Genomic DNA, 18,644 nt, shown 5'->3' on the forward strand with positions numbered 1-18,644 from the left:
ATACAAATTGTATCTTAGATTCTTTGAATCTTTTAAATAATATGCTACTCCCATCTCTTCAGCCAACTTTGTATCTTTCCCATACTCTAGTGCTTGGTTACAAATTGTATTATTTTCCTTAATAAATTGTTAAATGACAGTCAGCAGTTTAACACAAAAACCAATAAATAGCCAAATGTGGAAAAAAAAAAATCACAGAAGAGTCATGCTCATAATATAAAGGCCAGGATGAAAGGTGACAATTTCATAAATCTTAAAGTCGCATTTTTCTATAAATTATGATAAATACAGCTTTTATTACATTATCCCCAAATGTTTGGTTTGACTATTATTAATTGTTGTCATTTTGCCATTAAGCCAGGAGAAGTGCATACCCAATTTGCTTGTATATACTTTGACATTTCTATAATACTTAGCATGAGCCCTGTCTATATTATGAAGGGGGGGGGGGGGAGAACAAGGCAAGCCAAAATCTGATAACCTTAGTCTCTCTATATTTATAAAGTAGAATTTAGCCTTATATGTTTACATAAGAACGGCCATACTAAGACCAAAGGTCTATCTAGCCCAGTATTCTGTCTATGGACTGCAGCCAGTGCCAGGTGCCAAAAATTCTACTTGCTCACCATTTATAGTTAAAAAAATGTTAAAACTACCAATAAAGGGTAAAACTTCCATTTGCTTAGAAAACATCAGCAGGGACCACATGCATTTTCTCATATATCCACTTAAAATCTAAGTACTGACTTTTTGGATTCTATACTCAAACTGTTTAAGAAACCTTGATAAACCACTCTGGCAATTTCTTGATAGATTTAGTCTAAAATCATAAATTAAGCCATCAGAATTGTTTTTGGGGTATGCCCATAATCTTATAGCAAGAACAAATTTATTTTCTAATGATGGGCTACAATATTATAGTTCTGGGGGATATACTATCTCTGAAATACCGAAATTGAGAAACTGATTGTTGGTAGTTGGAGAGGTCTTCAAATCACTGAGGGAACTGGTGATTAAAAAAAAAACTTGGAAAATTAAAACATTTCACATTTGCTTTCAATTAGTTTAATAAGAATGACAGTTTGGTTGACTTGTGCAGGCTTGTAAAAATGTCAAGTAATTAATACTCTTCAATTCAAGTAAGTGAAATCCAACATTCCAGTCACCTACTATTGGTCAGCCAGAAATATTTTGATTTATGCCCTTCCTCCATTCAGATTAACCGTTTGATATTTTGCTACTTCTGTACTTCATACAGCACTGCACATATATTTGGCAATAAAAAACTTGACCGTTTGTAGCAGAGCCTTCATTGCACTCCACAACCTTTCTGCTATGCTAGATCTTTATGAATAATATTTGGCTGTGCATGTACATACCAGTTAATGCGCACCCAGTAGGAGCCTCATGCAAAGGGGAGGCAGCAGCTTCCCACACACACACTGCTGCTGCTGTCTGCTCCCTTTTTCAAATGCTCAGAAGTCTAAATCAGCGGTTCTCAAACTTTTTGTGCTCCGGAGCCCTTTACATGCATACAAATTTATGCCGAGCCCCAGCAGTCCACTGATTGTACGTGTTGTACCTATTGATGTATCCAGCGTATCAACCTTGCGGAGCGCCCCTGGAGATGTCTCGTGGAACCCTGGGGCTCCGCGGAGCAGTTTGAGGAACACTGGTCTATCCCATTCACCTTTTGGACTGATGTTTTTCCACATTTAGGCTCTGTCTACACTTGCAAGTTTCAGTGATGAAAGTGCTGTTGACATGCAAAACATGCCAAAACTGAAAACCTTGGCAAACCAGTTTTTCTGGTACCTGCTGTCAACAACTCATGGCCACGTCTGTAGCTCCCTTGTCAATAGAAAGATAAAAACATTGTGGGTATGCATCCCACAGTGCCTTGCATCAGCTTCACTCATTGAGCCCTGTGGGAACGAGCAATGTAGCGCTAGGCATACTGGGAATGTGAAAAACACCCCATTAGCCTCTGGGCTTCCAGCTTACTTTCACAGCAACTCAAGCATTCATGGCAAGAAAATATTGATCATAGACTTCTGGTCCTTGTCATGAGCAGTATGCAGAAGATATCACACATTGCAGAATACCTACTTATGGACCTACTAGCGGAGGACGATGACTTGTCAGATGCAGATTCAGATGACAATGAATTGTTATTGCAGTAGGCTATGACAAGCCTCGTATGCACAGTGGATTGTTGCTTTTGGGCTAAGGAAACTAGCTCTAAGTGGTGGAATTACATTGTCACGCATGTGTGGGATGAAGAGCAGTGGCTACAGAACTTTTGGATGCGTAAAGCAACCTTCCTGGAACTGTGCGCTCAGCTGGTCCCTGAACTGCAGCGCAAGGACTTGCGAATGAGAGCTGCTCTCTAGTAGAGAAGCATTTTGCCTTTGTTTTGTGGAAGCTGGCCACTCCAGATCCACAATTGAACAGGAGCAATCACTTTGTATTGGGGAAGTCTATAATTGGGGCAGCACTTCTGCAAGCGTGCAAGGCAATAAATTGCCTTTTGAGGAACAGTACTGTGACACTGGGAAATCTGAATGACAGTGTCTGGCTTTTCTGAAAAGGGCTTTCCTAACTGTAGCAGGGCAATAGATGGCACACACATCCCCATTATAGTGCCACCCTCCTTGCCTCAGAACAGAGATGGCCGAAGGTACGGGCTGACTGGGCGATAGCCTGGGGCACCTGATTGTAAAGGGGCGCCACGCGCCCAGGGCGCAAGAATGGCTCGGGCCGGCTCTGCCTCAGAATACATCACTCATAAGAGGTACTTCTCCATGGTGCTTCAGGAACTTGGGGGTCACTGTGGGCATTTCACCGACAAACGTGGGGTGGTCTAGAAAGGTGCATGCATCTTCAGGAACAGTAGCCTGTAAGGGAAGACTGCATATTGGCACATTCTTTCCAGGCCATGAAATTACATTGGGGGATGTGGAAATGCCTATAATGATCCTAGGTAAGAGGCCTACCTCTAGCCCTGGCTCAAAGCTTTACACAGGGCACGTGGGCAGCAGTAAAGAAAGGTTCAACAACAGGCTAAGCCACTGCCGAATGGTTGTTGAATGTGCTTTGGCAGATTGAAAGGAAGATGAAGGCCACTCCAGAACCCACCCACCTCCCTAACTTCAGGGCATCTCTTTATCCAGCCTTCCTGGTGGGGCAGCTGGACCTTTTGAAGAATCATATCTCCAACATGATGGCTACATGCTGTTGTTTTCATAATTTCTATGAGTATGGGTGACATTTTTGCCCGGGGGTGACCCACCAAGGAATGACTCTTGGGCACACAGATCAGGTACTCACACGGTCAGAGTAGCACACAGGTTGGCTGTCAATATCAGGGAGGTTCTAAAGAATCACTTTGACAATGGGGAGCCCTTACATTTCTGTGTGCTCGAGTTGCTTAACTGACTCTGAGCAAGACATTTCCATGGAACCAAAGGGTTAAGGCCAGAGTGACTGGTGTATTTTAAACACAAAATAAAAACTCATGAAAACATGCAGGATATTTCTCTCTATTGATGTCTTGTGGCAGGGGACAGTAAGGGTTTTTTGAAAGCCTCACAGTTGTGCTAACATCTAGTGGTCTCAGCTGCTTTCACAAGGAGTGGAGTATAAGGGATTGTGTGTGCATGTAGACAAAGGGTTGCTGGATAAAGAATTGCACCTTTGCAGCCATGAATGGTGATGTGGGGGATGGTTAGAGGGATGGTTGCTGAGAAACAAGTTATACATGGGAAGCCTTTGGTTCTGGTCTCTATTATCAGTATTATACTCCTCAGGATGTCATTTTGGTCATGCATGAGCTGCAGCATGCACGCAGTGGTCTCATTTCGGTGTTCATTTCTCTGCTTCCTGTCCCTAGCTTGTCTCTGCTCTCAGCTCTCTTTTTTGCTCTTTTTTCCTCTGACTCACTTGTTGGATGACCCAGCAAATCCTTCACCAGATCCTTATGCATCCTTTGCTTTTTCCTCAGTTGGCATAGTCTGTCTGCTGGTGTACGTGGCTGACTTCAAAGCCTGGTCTGAAAAGTAACTTAAAAATAGTGTGACTGTACTGTTCATGTATAGATTGTTACATTTACTAACATGCATGCCCCCATAGAAAATTTCCCACTTTTTTGGATTAGCCTGGAGGCAAGCACAGATCTCTGCAGACACTGATCAGGGTGAGTTTTAAAAGTGGGGGGAAGTGGGGAGGAGGAGGAGGGTTGGTTATGACTCCAAGAAAGTACAGACTGCAGTTATAAGGAAATCATTTCTGATCATCCTACACTCATCCACAAATTGCAATCACTCTTGTTGTCACATCCCTGCTGAAGCTTAACAAGCAAATCTGGGCTGAACTTTTGGAGGTAGGCATAGTGAAAGGGGGGGGGGCCCACAGGTGATCCCTGGTTCTTATGCAGGCAAGTTGCGTGCTGCCTTGGCTCCAGCAACACACACTGAGGACTGGTTTAGCAAAGTGTCAAACCATGGTGGTGAGGCAACAGCACCCCCGCCATGGAATCTTCGTGACAAAATAAGTACATCAGGTGACTCTTCTACACCATTTCCCAGGAAGATTCTCTCTCTATTCATGTGTGCATTGATGCTATATTTGGCCACAGTGCAGACCCAAGAAGTGTTGGCCAGCACACAGAAATATAGCCTCTGGTCATCCCGTACAGTGTGCCTCTCCTCCCACCTGTCCCGACCACATAGAGCAACTTACTGCCCCCAACTCTGCCTGCATAACAACACACCCTGCATCCCTTCAGCTGCTTAATCATTTGGTATCTCCACCATATAGAGTTGCTGAGCATCCTCACAAACATTGGTACTTGAGAACAATTCCTTGCTGCTTGGCGTACAGGTTGTCACTGAATAGACCCTTACCTCTTGGCCCTGTTCAATCTCTTCATCAACTTGTGTCTGTATCTGGGACAAGTATTTCTGGCTCTTCTCTGAGAGCTATCCACAGTATCCCTGGGGTTGGCCACAAGATCCCCACCCAGGATGCTATCCATTTCTTCATAAAATGCATCTTTTGAGTGTAGCACTAGACTGACTGTTTGCCTCCTTCAACTTCTGATACACCTGCTGATGTACATTATCTTGATTCTGCATTGCAGGGTGTCTCGCTCATGCCCCTTCTTACACAGGGCTCAAGAAAAGCAACCATATGTGTCCCAGTCCCTACTGGTCACTTGAAGTTCTGATTGCACTGATTCTTCACCCTGCACACCGACTAGATCCAAAAGCTCTGCAATGCTCCAAGCAGGAGATTACCACGTGATGTGCTACAGATATAGAAAATACAGTTAAATTTCTCAGGGTCTGCAAGTAGGAGGGGGAATCATCTGCTTACCTGTAAACATTACGTGGCTGAAGGCTACATCAGAATATCTAGAATATCGAGAACATCTAGAATAGCTAAACAGGGAGTTGTGGATAGCTAAACAGGGAGTTGTGGAATACATGCTGGAGTCCAATAAACTCCATAAAAAACCTACATAGTACACACTCCATCAACAACGCAGACACAAAAGTCCATTGCAGAGCTGGTAGTTTTTGTCTAAAATGGCCATATGTTGTGACATTTGTGACACTAATGTGAACATGCGGAAATTTGTCACAAAAACCTGTTTTTTGGCAACAAAACAAGCTAGTGTAGATAGAACCCTAGTCTCTAATCAAGTGATTTGATGGGAAGCCTGAAGAAAATTCCTGCAGTCTTTGAATTACAGGAATTTAAGAGGTTTTATGTTGTTTTTGCATAAACTAGCCATATTTTTTGTTGTAGCCACATAAACACACAGCTGAAGTAGTAAACAATTGAAATCAGAGCTGTATAGCGCAAGCTACAATTCTTCACCCTGACATAAGACACTACACTGGAATATTTATACAAGTATAAACTATACTCCCTAATATTGTTTTTAAATGATCCATATGTACTATTGAAATGGATCTGTGAGCATCATTCAACCATTGTTTAAATTCTTGGAATGCACTGTAATGTGTGTTCCTTCACAATCTCCAATTAAGGAAATATACCATTTCTGTGAGACAATTAAGTGTATTCTGGTAGATTTAGAATTTTCTCCCAGACTACTCCACAAAAATTTAATCAAACTTAAATGTTCTTTTAAGTTTAAACAATCTTAATTCTGTTCCCAGCTACCCAAATATCAACAACTTAACATGAGTATTACAGACTCTCCTAAAATAGAAGGTATTAATTCTCACTATACTTGTATCCCCTACATTCCACCAAAAACTCCAATGACCCCTTTAGTCTCCTCTCACTATGAATCATACTTCTTCCATGGGAAGGGAGACTGGTGTAAATTTATGGGATTGTATGGAAGAAGGTGTCAGCACCCTCAGAGAATTTTGTAAGAGTAAATAAAGTACTGTACAAACAAAATGAAGATTTATACAAACATGTCAAACAGATCCCAACTAAACCAAATATTGTCATGTAGTTCTTCAAAAATTCTTTACTGTGTCAACAAAAAGGACAAAAGGGTTTTCAGGTGAAAATAAGTAGTTTAATACCTAACATCTAAAGTTGCATCATCCTCCCCACAGCAACATTAGGATGAGAGATTTACTAGTAACACAAAAACTAGTTGGAAAGTTACAACTACTAAGATTTGCCACTGAATGCTGCCTTTGACAAACTGCACTTATTTAAACAAAGGCAGATGATCTGCTTTTACATTGTTCAAAAATATGAAGCAATTTGGGAATTGTGTTTATTTACTTTCAGCATGACAATCATCCACCCCCCATAGACTGAATGCCACCTGCTTATTTCACAAGTCATCTAGTCTATGAAGATGACAACACTGACTTTTCCATCTCCTTCCCACAAAAAGCTGCTTGACCTGTTGGACTAGTCCTCTCCTCTCAGCCACACTGCTATTATCTTTGCACAATCAATAGTTCTTCCTTTAGCTATTCTAAACTCATACAACTTCTTCCTCCCATCTACTCTTGTCATTCTCAATTTTTTTCCAATCTTCTCTTAATGGCTTTTGCTCACCTTTGAAATCAAGTTCATGCTACATCATCACATCAACCCTGTTGCCTAAAAGACCACCTGCCTGCTCCATCATCTATGAAGATTACATTCTAGAGATGTTACATTTAGTTTAATCAACTGATGATCAACTAGTCAATGGATTTTCCATCGACTAGCTGATTAGTCAATAAACAGAGAGCCATGGTGGGGTTACTCCTGGCCCGGGAGCTATGGTGGGGTTACTCCTGGCTCGGGAGCTAACCCCACTGAGGATCTGTCTTTTAAATAGATTAAAAGCCCGTCAGCTCTCAATCTATTTAAAAGGCTGGTGTGCAGCTGGGGGGTCCCTGTGCGAGCCAGGAATCAGCTGTCCCAGCTTGTGCTGGGTCCCCCCTGGAGTGCTTTAACTTAAGAGCCTGTCAGTTCTTAATATGTTTAAAAAGCAGAGGTGCATCCTGAATCAGCTGATTCCTTGCTCGCACCCAGTCCCCGCTATCCTTCCTCCCCCCCAAAAGATGGTGCTGGGGGAACCATCTTTTAAGCCAGCTCCCCCCAGCACTGGCTCCCAGCAAGGAGTATGGGGGGGAAGGTGACTAGTCAACTAGTCCCTCAATTATCCAATAAGCTTTTGCTTAGCAGATAGTCAATTAGTTAACTAGTTGCTTACATCCCTATTACATATCACATTTATTGTACCAACTCGTCTTTTAAGTTCTTCATATAATGCTAATCACAGAACACTATATTTAACAAGCGTGATGAACTGAATACCTACAAATTTTTCATTCCTGCAGTGTGCAAAGTTTTGTACATAAACTAAGCCACTGCTAGTTACAAACCAGTTCATTTCTTCTCTAAAACTTTAGAAAAAGTCAGATTTCAATGAGTAGTAAATATGCTATTCTCTTTCCTAGGACACCAAGAAGGCTTTATGAAACATATGCAAACTATCAAATGGAAGACTAGCAATACCAGGGTGTTAGTGGTTTTCAATCCTTAACAAACAAGCAGGGCATGTACTGGAGACTAAAAACAAGCAGAAGCCAATAGCTAAGTGAGAAATTAATATGATTCCACTTCCAGAAGCAAAATTGAGTTTTTAGTTACATGTTGCACAAAATTTAGATTACAACAATACAAAGTATGCAACTCTAGTGCTAGAAGAGTTAGACATAGCTTTAAAATTAGAGCAAAATAAATCTCAACAACAGAAACACTCTACTGGTCTGTATGTCAAAAACAAAATTACAGTTCACCTGACATTTTTTAAATGAAATTTTTTAAAGAAACTAAGCAGCCTAATGAACAAGAATATTTCCTTCTTCAAGGATATCCAGACATTTTAGAAAGTAATTAAGTATTCTAATTAACATTTTTAAAATCCATATTAATTCTTTACATCAGCCATCATAAACAAAGCTATGTAGTTCACTAAATATACATTCCAGTAGCCTCAAATTAATGGGAATTTGCAAACTGACTGCAAGATATTTATTTTTATATCAGAGCAAGTTTAACTCCTTAGAATTGGTACTGTACTATATATTTGTAATGAAATAATAACTAACAATAATCACAGAGCAAGGCCTCATTGTACAAAGCCCTGTATGGACACTCAGAAAAGTCAGTCCATACCAGAAGGATCACAGTTAAAGTATAAAACAGATATTTTAAAAAAGGAATAAACAAAAATTTACCAGAAAGACACAGCACATGATATTTCAGCATTGTAATCTGACGTGTAAATTTGATATTTGTGAAAAGGAAATTCTTTTACATGGATGATAGGGAACAGATAGAAAAGTGCTGGTTTGTATACACACAGGGTGTGTCTACATTTTCAGCACTTCCATCTCTAGAGCAGCACCCTGAGGGCAGATATCCCATAGAGCAGCTTTGGGTCCCTGAATAGCCTCCTCTCCCATCAATGCTGCAAGCAGTGGGTGTTTGCTAAGTGGAGAAGGCATTGTCAACTGGCCAGTAAGTGAGCACTTGCCAAGAAAATATTAAGGGGAGCTTTAAGCTTTTGTGAGAGGAAGAGGCATACAGATATTGTCAAAATAAGCAGAGATGCTGGCTAGAGTGGTCACCAAGCCAGTGAGATATCTTGCAGAGGCCAAATACTTGGTAAACAGTTCAGTGCCTTCACTTGCACATCACTGCAAAAGCATCACCAGTAAGAGCTGTACGCCAGCTTAAAAGCCTGTTTTCTCCCTCCGCTCCCCCACCCCCGCACCGTCTCTGCAGGGAGTGGGCAGGGAAGGCAGAGTCGCAGTGTCTGGAACCAGGCAGGAGCCAGGAATCAGCTGATTCACAACTCACGCCCAATCCCAGATGCTGCACCTTTGCCTTTTAAATACATTACATGCCTGACAGCTCTTAATACATTTAAAAGTCAGAGCCATGGTTTACCCCCTTATCGACTAATCGAGTAGTCGATGGAAATTCCACTACTCGATTAGCTGATAACCGCAATTCAACATCTCTAACCCTGACATAGGCTTCATGCCTGCCACAGCCCTAGGCTGCTCAAAATGGCTTGCTGCTCCCTATGGCTCTCTGTTCCAAGTGTTGGGGGAAGGAGAGGCTTCGTGCACTGACTCCACCCCCAGCAAAATCTCTCAGCTCCCACTGGCTGGTTTCTGCAAAGTCTCCCCTTTCCCCTGGTGCCCACAGCAGAGAGCCACAAGGAGCAGCCAGCCACTCAAAATGGTGTGGGACTGCTCTGAAGTGGGGAGGGGCACATGCAGAAGCAGATACGTGCAGGGAACTGGCTTTTAAGCACGGGCTTCTTGTACATTTCAAAGTTGGAATGCCGCTGCTGAGCCCTTGCCCTGCCCTCTCCCATGGAGCTGGTGTGAACTGGCTTAAGACTCCCAGCACCCCGTTCTTCCCTCTGATAGAGGCAGCGGGGGAGAAGCAACTAACTGACTAATGGATCAACGAGCCGATTAGTTGCTTACATCCCTAATGCATACCAGCTCCTACCAAGGCAACCGCCTGCCTCCCCCCCTCCCCCCCCCCCGTCTCTGATGCAGAGGCAGTTGGGGACAGGGGAAGTTATTTAGCACATTTTTAGATAACTTTTACATTGTGGACTCCCAGTTTTTTTGCATGAACTGGTAAATGAAAAAAGTACAGAAAAATTCAGTCACAAGATATTTTCAGCCAAGTAACTTACCACAAAACAGACTATAAAAAAAGGTCTCAAACTAAATTTAAAACTTAAGGTAACTCTCCTACATACTTTTAGACATTTTTAAAACTAGACTTTTACAATTCAGGGGACTCAGGCTCAGTAGATTACGAAGACCATGATTTATTAAAAATTAAGTCAAATTTGTCATGAAAGTCAAAGATGGAGCTTTTGTTTCATCATTACACCTAATACAGTTTCTTTGAGTTAGAAAGTTCAGTTCTGCTACAGTTAGATCTTGACACCTTTAACAGTTTCATTCATTCAGTTAAAAAAAAAGTTATAAATCAGGACTTATGTTATTGAACGTTTGTGTCCAATATTCACTTCAACCTAGAATTAAACCAAACATCCCATGCACTATAAGCAATCTCACTATTTTTAAATGTATTTTATTTTATTTTATTTCCTATGCTTTTGATACCTTTCCCTTCACTGCACTTTTTTTTATCCTAGATAATTACTGTGTTTTCATTGTACATTTTCCTGCTCTCTTTCTCCATCCCATTAACATTAACTCCTCTTTTAATACATTTTCTACCTCTCCTTCCACCTATTTTCACAACTCTCAGCCCTGAACTTTTATTTATGCTCTCAATTATATTCTCTCCAAGCTACAATTATAGTCTGCTTCCTAGGATAAAGAGTAGTAGTTCCAGTCACCCAGCACCTAGCTTCTCTCTCCTGCAGAAGAGTTCTTGCATCATATGTTTTGCTCCCCTGATCTCAACTCCTCTCTGGGAAAGAATACAACAGTTCCCCAGTCCCACTCAGGCCCCTACAGATTGCAACTAGCCCTGAGTGAGCAGGTGTTTCTAATAAACCTTGATAACAAGAGACAGAGCTGTACTTTTGAGCTATAGCAGTGGCTGAATGCCCACCACAGGAGCAGATGGGGAAGGGTAGGCTGTTGCTAGGAAAGTTATCAGTTGCTGATGATCCGAAAGCTGTGGATCAGAGCAGATCCAAAGTCATGCAAAACTCTCAGCCTCTGATGTTTGCATCTCTGGCTTCTACCCAACAGGACTAGTTTGGCACCTCTCTATATCAAAGAAATACCAACTTAATAGTACTATAGTATACAAATACATTACCATTAATCAGGTTATGTTTATATGGTTTCCATATAAACATTTTTTTTCAGTTATATACTAACACGGCAACCCCTCCGAAGCTTTTTAATCTTACGTACACATATAGAAAACACACAAAACCATTTCTAAAGAATAAAAACCTGACCTTCAAACATTTAAAATTCCTTCCTGCCCTCACATTTTCTAGTACAATTACTGTTAGATCCACCAAATACGAGTATTTCTTTATCTTGTTTGTTGTAAGCCACAGTGTCAGTAAGGCATTATTACATGACTTTAAAAATTCATATATAACTCATGAAAATTAAGACATTCAGTATGTGGAGCCCTTACTAGTTTCTTCCAGGGAAGAACTAGCAGTAAAAACAGAACACTGATATACAAGGACATCTAATTTCTCAACATTTTACAAAGTGAAACATATCCCAAGAGCCTCTCAAATCTTGGTAGCTTAATGAAAGTGATATTCTAATCAAAGTGGGTAAGAATTATGCTCTGTGTCTGGAGAATCTTCAGGGACATTGCCTCTTGCAATATGGCAGTACAGTAAGAAATTAACACTCTTGTTCAGAATAGCATTTGACATTATATTGTATATTTTCATTCACTAAGTGTACCCAAATACTTAAAATCAGATATCAGTATGCCAATCTATGTACTGTAGATTCACTGAACTGTTCAACACCATACAGCCTTGAACATTATTAGAACTTAACCATGTTGTCTTGACTAATGTAAGTCCAATTCAAAAAAAATGTCAGCCTAATTTCCAGCAACAGACAAAACCAAGACAAATTTGCATAGTCTAGAAACTTATCTTTAGGTTTGTCATTTAACTCCTTCTTAAACTGCTTTCTTGCATAATGAAAGAGCATTCTTTCAGATAACTCATACTATATCAATTACATTTCAACTTCACAATAAAGTCTGTTCTTCAGAACTTTCATCCCACATTACAACTCAGTAACACCCTAAACTTTCTGCTTCTAAAACCATATTTGCACAAGAATTTCAAGTCAGTTTCTGTTTTTACTATGTTGGCTATCATCCTAAACCATAACAGTATAATTACAGTCACTGAGATATTTATGCAACAGATTTGAAAGTATTTTCAAACACACACACACCAACCTGGAAACAGTTCTGCAGCTTGCCAATTGTTAATGTAAGCGTTTTTAATATTTAAGATGAACCAACTGTTTAAGAACAATCATAAAAAATATATTGTAAATATGCTACAACAAAGTCAGACCAGTGGACTGAATACACCTAACTCTCACAAGCCCAAACCCCACCACCCAGGGTCAGAGCCAAAGGGCTTCAGCCTCAGGTGGCAAGAGTCAGATTACATGCCTCTACCTTGGACTTCAACTTTGACCCTCTCTGCACTTCGGGCAGCAGGGCTTGGGCGTTGGCATTAGTTCCCCCTTTCTGGGGTCATGCAGTAATTTTTGTTGTCAGAAGGGGGCCATGGTATAATGAATTTTGAGAATCCCTCCTTGAGAAAGCAAAGTAGACTGTTTAGGCAGTCTAGCTTGCTGGGAATCAGGGAGCCATGCAGATCTCCAGCCAGGAGTAGGGATGTTAAATTTTGTGTAATCAGTTAATCAAGTAGTTGATGGAATTTCCATCAACTACTCGATTAGTTGATAAAGCGGAAACTGCAGAGCCATGGCAGGGTTAGCAGCTGTCTCAGCTTGCACCCAGTCCCAGATGCTGAGCCTCAGCTTTTTAAATGTTGTAAGAGCCTCCAGGCTCCCGTCCAGTTGCCTGCTACACCTCTGCCTCCTCTCCCCTCTCCAGCCCGAGACACTGTTGGGGGGAACTGACTTTTAAGCCAGCTCCTGCTCCCTCACTTGCTGCCTCTGATAGAGGCAGTAAGGGGGGAAAGCGAGTAGTCACTCAACTAGTCCCTTACTCCCCTACTTAGGAGATGACATCTGGGAACTAGAAACTTTTAAAGCACAGTCCAACAGCAAGTATCCAGAAGGGAAAATCTGGTGCCATTATCCTGAAATTGTGACATTTCCTCAGAATACCCAACACACCAGGGACTAAGGCACTTGAAACATGGGATACCCATTTTCAAATCCTTGCTAAACCTGATCTGAAGCAGGGACTTCTGCTCAGGTGCTCCTCTCCCCACACCAGGTCCTGCCCTAACAATCGGGCTATTGGGTAGTCTCCAGTAGATCTTAATCTCTCCTACTGAAAAATGTTCCACTTAGTATAATTAAATATTTATGAAACTAAAGAGAAAGATTCTAGTTTGGTGCTTAAGGCATTTACTAGGACATGGAAGATCCAAATCAAATTTCTTTTCCAAAACAGGCAAAGAAAGAATTTGAAAAATCAGTTTCCCGCACCATAGGCATGTATCCTGACAACTTACTATTGACTATTAACAGGGCTCGCTGAACCGCAGCGAGCCCTGCTCACCAGTTGCGCTGTCCGGCAATCTGCGCATGCGCAGATCGCCCAAACCCAGCTCTTCCAGGTTGCAATCTACTCACCAGGGGCGAGTAGATTGCATTATTTGTCGAGCCCTGACTATTAAGTGAGGGCAGGACTTGAAGTCACTTCAAAGCTAAGAATTCCACTGAGCAGCAGGGTTAGGTGTTGCATGCCTAAGTACTGTGGCAAGTCTCACCTGTAAGGCCTAGTTAAATTCAGCTGTAACTTCATAGTATGTACAAAGCCAGATGAATCCATCTATAATTAGCTCATATATAATGTTAACTTTATTCACCACTGCCCTTGTAAATAGGAACCAAACAGCAGGTTTATAAAAAAAATACACTGTGGTCCACGAAAAAGCTGTATCTGATAGTCAATCTCAGCTACTTGAGCTATATCTGAAAAGTTATATCTTGCTTAGCCTTCCCATGCTCACTATATACAAAAGAATCTGCAAATTCAATCAGAACCCACCTGTTATTTAACCCTTTATCAACGTACCACAGAAACCACTGAGAGTTCAGTTACTGCAGCAGCTAAGAAGCATAAGAAAGGACCTCCAAGAGGAGGATTATCTTCTGGATAGAAATTTATTTTGAAGATGCAAACATGCAACCATGAGCGCTCCCAAGTGAGCATCAGATAGCAATCCTCTCTTCCGGTGGGCAGTGCTGTCAAAACAACTCTGGACTTAATCTCTAGCAAAGCCCTCATTTTAACAGGAGATTGCTGTACATAACTAGTCCTGCTGAGGTGGAGACAAACCACAAGAACGTAACAACACTCCCCAGAATACTTAATTAGCCAGTATTTCATAAAAATAGCCACACCTTATTACAGCACAACCCTAACTTCTTACTAAAATACAATTTCACTCCCCTATACATTGGATCTAAATTTAAGACAAAGTTAGAAACTAAGTTTTTGGAGCTTTGGATTCCTGGTAACTGAGGTCTGAGCAAAATATGGCCCATGGGCTAGATTTGGCCCACCAAGCTGCTGGATTTGGCCCGTGGGCGCAGCAAAAGCCTCAGTCAGGCTCCCTGCCCTCACAAACAACTCCGAGAAGCTGGCTGTGGGGCCCTGTTTGTCTGTGAATAACTGTGAGCCAGGGGGAGAAGAGGCTTTGCACACTGCCTCCACCTCCACCACAATCTTGCAGCTCCCACTGACTAGTTTGGCCAATGGGAGCTTCCTGTTTGAAGAACAGGCAGCACACAAAGAATTCCACACACACCCCAGCTGTTCAGATGCACATGACCCCACAGCCAGCTGATCTGAGCAGCCTGTCAGGGTATGGAAAACAGGGAACCTGCTGGTTTGCTAGCCAAGAGTCCCCCAGATAAGCGTCTCCTGGCCAGAACCTCTGGCACCCCAGTCTCCTGCCCCCCACCTTCTGCTCCCTTACTTCATATAACTCAAATCCTCTGACTTAACTACACCCAAACCCCCTCCTAGATTCAGCACCTCAATCCTCTGCCCCAGGTCACAACCCCTTCCTGCCCTAGGACACAACACAAATCCTCAAATCCCCTCTTGCACCCCATTCCCCTGCCTCAGATCACAACCTCCTCCTTCCTCCCAAATCCCTCCCGCACCCCATCCTTTACCCAAGCTCCGTTCTGCACTCAACTTCATGGAAGTGTGTAGCCCTTGACCACTTACCAAATTTTTGGCATGCCCCTCCCATCAAAAATTATTGTCCACCCCTGCTGTAACTGGACAGAAAACACTGCATTAATGACTTATTACATTAAATAGCTGGCATACAGATGATCTAGTCTGCTCAGTTTCCAGTATTTCATTCTTTTCCTGTTACCTTCCTCAAATAAATTTCTAAATATACTCAGATGGGGAAAATTTGGAAGAACCTAGTTGTTTGCTATAAAGTCTCCAAAGGCAATTTGAAGAATTTTTTTTCGAGACCGAAAGTCTCTCAACATCACACACTTTTACATCATATTAAACTCAGTACCCAACTCCTGTTTCTACCTCCAAGAAATCAGGTTAAAAAAGTATCACTAGGAACACCAATCCTTAGACAGGATTCGTTTCCAAAGCAACACAATTCAGTAGTCTAGATAAAGAGACCTGCAACCAAAGTTTAATTCACAAAACAAAAATGGCAGATGAAGCTGATTTGAGATGTGGAAGCAGCCAAGGAAAAATGATTTAAAACAATCTCCTTTGGAATGTGATTTGGATTCAGACAGACTGGGATGTCAAACTATTTTAACCATTTCCAAGTTATTTCATTAATGAATTAAGTATAGTATACACCAAAAGTTTATAACCTGCAGCAGCACAGATAATTGTCACAGTTTCACAATAACTGTGCCTGAATTCTGCCTTCTTGGTCACACAAAGGTACCCATTTAAAGTTTCCAGCTCCCTGCCATCACTTGTCTTGGAAGAGACCTGCATATATCTCCCCCTCAGGATTTTATGGCTGGATCACTGTGCTTTACACTAGGACATCACCAGCAAGCCAATAGCCTATAGGCTGGCACCCATGATTTACTTTCTCCCTGAGGGCTATAAACAATATCTCCAGCAGTTACAAGTTGCCACTCTGCTTTTTCTAAGCAAGCACCCTTTATTCTTAAGGCAAAAGGCATTACCCAGAAATTAAAAATCAATAAAAGTGCATATATTCACTTCAAAACTTTACCAAAGGTCTTCCATCAGTCTAACAGAGCTCTTCTCGCCAAAGTCTTTTCAATCCTTCTGCAAGAGTTAAGGCTCTAGGCTGCATTTGTTGGACCAGAAAGGTGGTCTTGAGTCAGTTTAAACGTAACCTGTTTAAGCCACCAAATACTCTCATTTTCCTCACTCCTGGAAACCCAGTTTGAACCAGTATATATATTCTCCTCTGCAGGGGCTGTACTAGGGATGTAAGCGACTAATCAACTATCCAATAAGCAAAAGCATATTCAATAGTCGACTAGCCCCTTGACTAATCACTTTCCACCTCCCTGCTGCCTCTATAGAGGCAGCAGGGGGGAACAGGAGCCAATGCTGGGGGGGAGCCAGCTTAAAAGTCTGTTCCATGTAGCACCATCTCTGCAGGGGTAGCAGGCACCAGCCACGAATATCAGCTGATTCCCAGCTCACACCTAGTCCCAGACACATCTCTGCTTTTTAAATGTATTGAGACACATTTTAAAGCTAAAGCGCAGCAGGGGGAACCCCACATGAGCCAAGACAGCTGATTCCCAGCTCAGGCAGGGTCCCCTCACTGTGCACAAACCTTTTTTTACAGCCTTTTAAATACAAAGGCTTGTGCACAGAAGGGGGGACCCTGCACAAATTGGGAATCAGCTGTCCCAGCTTGTGCTGGGTCCCTCCAGCTGCACTTTAGCCTTTTAAATGTATTAAGAGCTCCACTGCAGCTCCCCCGCTTATCGACTAGTTGATGGAAAATCTATCAACTAGTCGATTAGTTGATTAAATTTAACAACCCTAGTTTGTACCTCTTTAGAGGTGTTTAAGGTGAATAACTCATTGTAATCACAGTTTTCATTTCTGAAGGCGAAGCAAAATGCTATTCTACATTTCTGAAGGAGCATTGTAACTAGGGATGTTAAAAATTGTTTGTGTAAACATGTAACTGCTGACATTTTTACATGTTTGCACACAGGAGGGCAGGCAGGAGCTTTAAAGGTGGCTCCTGCTTGCGCCCACCCTGCTGCCTCTGATAGAGAAGCAGTGGGGGGGGGAGAAAGAGGGAGTCGGCTCTGTGGGAGCCGGTGCTTATGGAGAGCTGGCTTTTAAGCTGGTTCCCTTCTACCACCACTCCCCCTGCCACCATGCTGCTGCCTCTGTGGGAGGTGGGTAAGAGGAGCCCACTCTGTGGGAGCCAGCATGCATAGAGAGTCATCTTAAAAGCTGGCTCCCCTGAGCACCGGCTCCCACCTCTCCCACACTGCCTCTGATACAGAGGCAGAAAGCATGGGTGGGGAGGAAGGCTGCATATATCAGTTATGATTAACCAATGAGCCCAGACTCCGCAGTTAATTGTGTACATGGACACATGCTAACATCCTTATTGGCAGGGCTCGACGATCGTGGCAAAAACTACTCGCCAGCCCCGCACTGCACATGCGCGAGACCCGCACTGCACATGCACTACACATGCACTAGTTCTTTCACAGTTTTATTTAGTATGTACCATGGTTAATTTAAGTTATTTAATTGGAAAAGATCCAATTGCAAGCAGTTACCTAAACCTGAGGAATGAACCCTGCTACTTCTGAAGACACCAGCAATTCCTTCCCTAACCTCAACAGAAACATGAGCAGAAACTAATGAACAAGGCCTTTTTAAAGACTGCTTAACAGGTATGAAGAGGTGATAAAATTAAAACATTATTTTTAACCTAAGTTATACTGCAACTTTAAAATGCAAACTTCAATTTGCTTTAGTTAACATACCTGAGCTATAATTATAATCACTGGTTTAAACTAAACTTTATTTCTCCTGATCATTCAAGTCATATGTATATATTAGGAATGTTGAGTATGGTTAATTGAATAACCTCATCAATTCTTATCTGTTAGCGGACTATTCTATAGTCCCTGGGGGCAGAGCAGACAGCAGCACAGGGTTCCAGGCAGGAGCTCCTGCACAAGTGAAGCCAGTTTAAAAACCAGCTCCTCTTGTGGACCAGCTGCTTGTCACCTTGTGCTGCTGCCTCTGATAAAGTAGCCCCTGTCTGTGTGTAGAGGGAAGAGGGTGTCTGAGCTCCCAGGCCCAGCACAAACTGGAACTGAGCCAGGCTGCTCCTAATACACTTTAAATGCAGAGCCACAGTTGGGGTAGGCCCTGCACCCAGCATGAGTCAGGCTGCTGGCCAGCCT

The 18,644-nt window shown here is 42.2% G+C and overlaps 1 protein-coding gene across 9 annotated transcripts in view; it reads right to left on the reverse strand.

Moving 5' to 3' along the window:
• Nucleotides 1-18,644, reverse strand: part of WDR20 (WD repeat domain 20) — an 85,759-nt gene that overhangs the window by 64,076 nt on the left and 3,039 nt on the right. Inside the window, exon 1 of one of the 9 annotated variants that reach the window (XM_075926552.1) lies at nt 3,943-8,243. The exons of 7 other annotated variants lie outside the window; for them this stretch is intronic. The gene's annotated coding sequence lies outside the window, so the exon portion shown is untranslated. Of the gene's footprint in view, nt 1-1,379; nt 3,902-3,942; nt 8,244-18,644 lie in introns of those variants that run through there. One more of the 9 variants, XM_075926551.1, reaches the window with a different exon arrangement.

Source organism: Pelodiscus sinensis, chromosome 4, assembly GCF_049634645.1.
Source record: "Pelodiscus sinensis isolate JC-2024 chromosome 4, ASM4963464v1, whole genome shotgun sequence".
Taxonomy (NCBI): Eukaryota; Metazoa; Chordata; order Testudines; family Trionychidae; genus Pelodiscus; species Pelodiscus sinensis.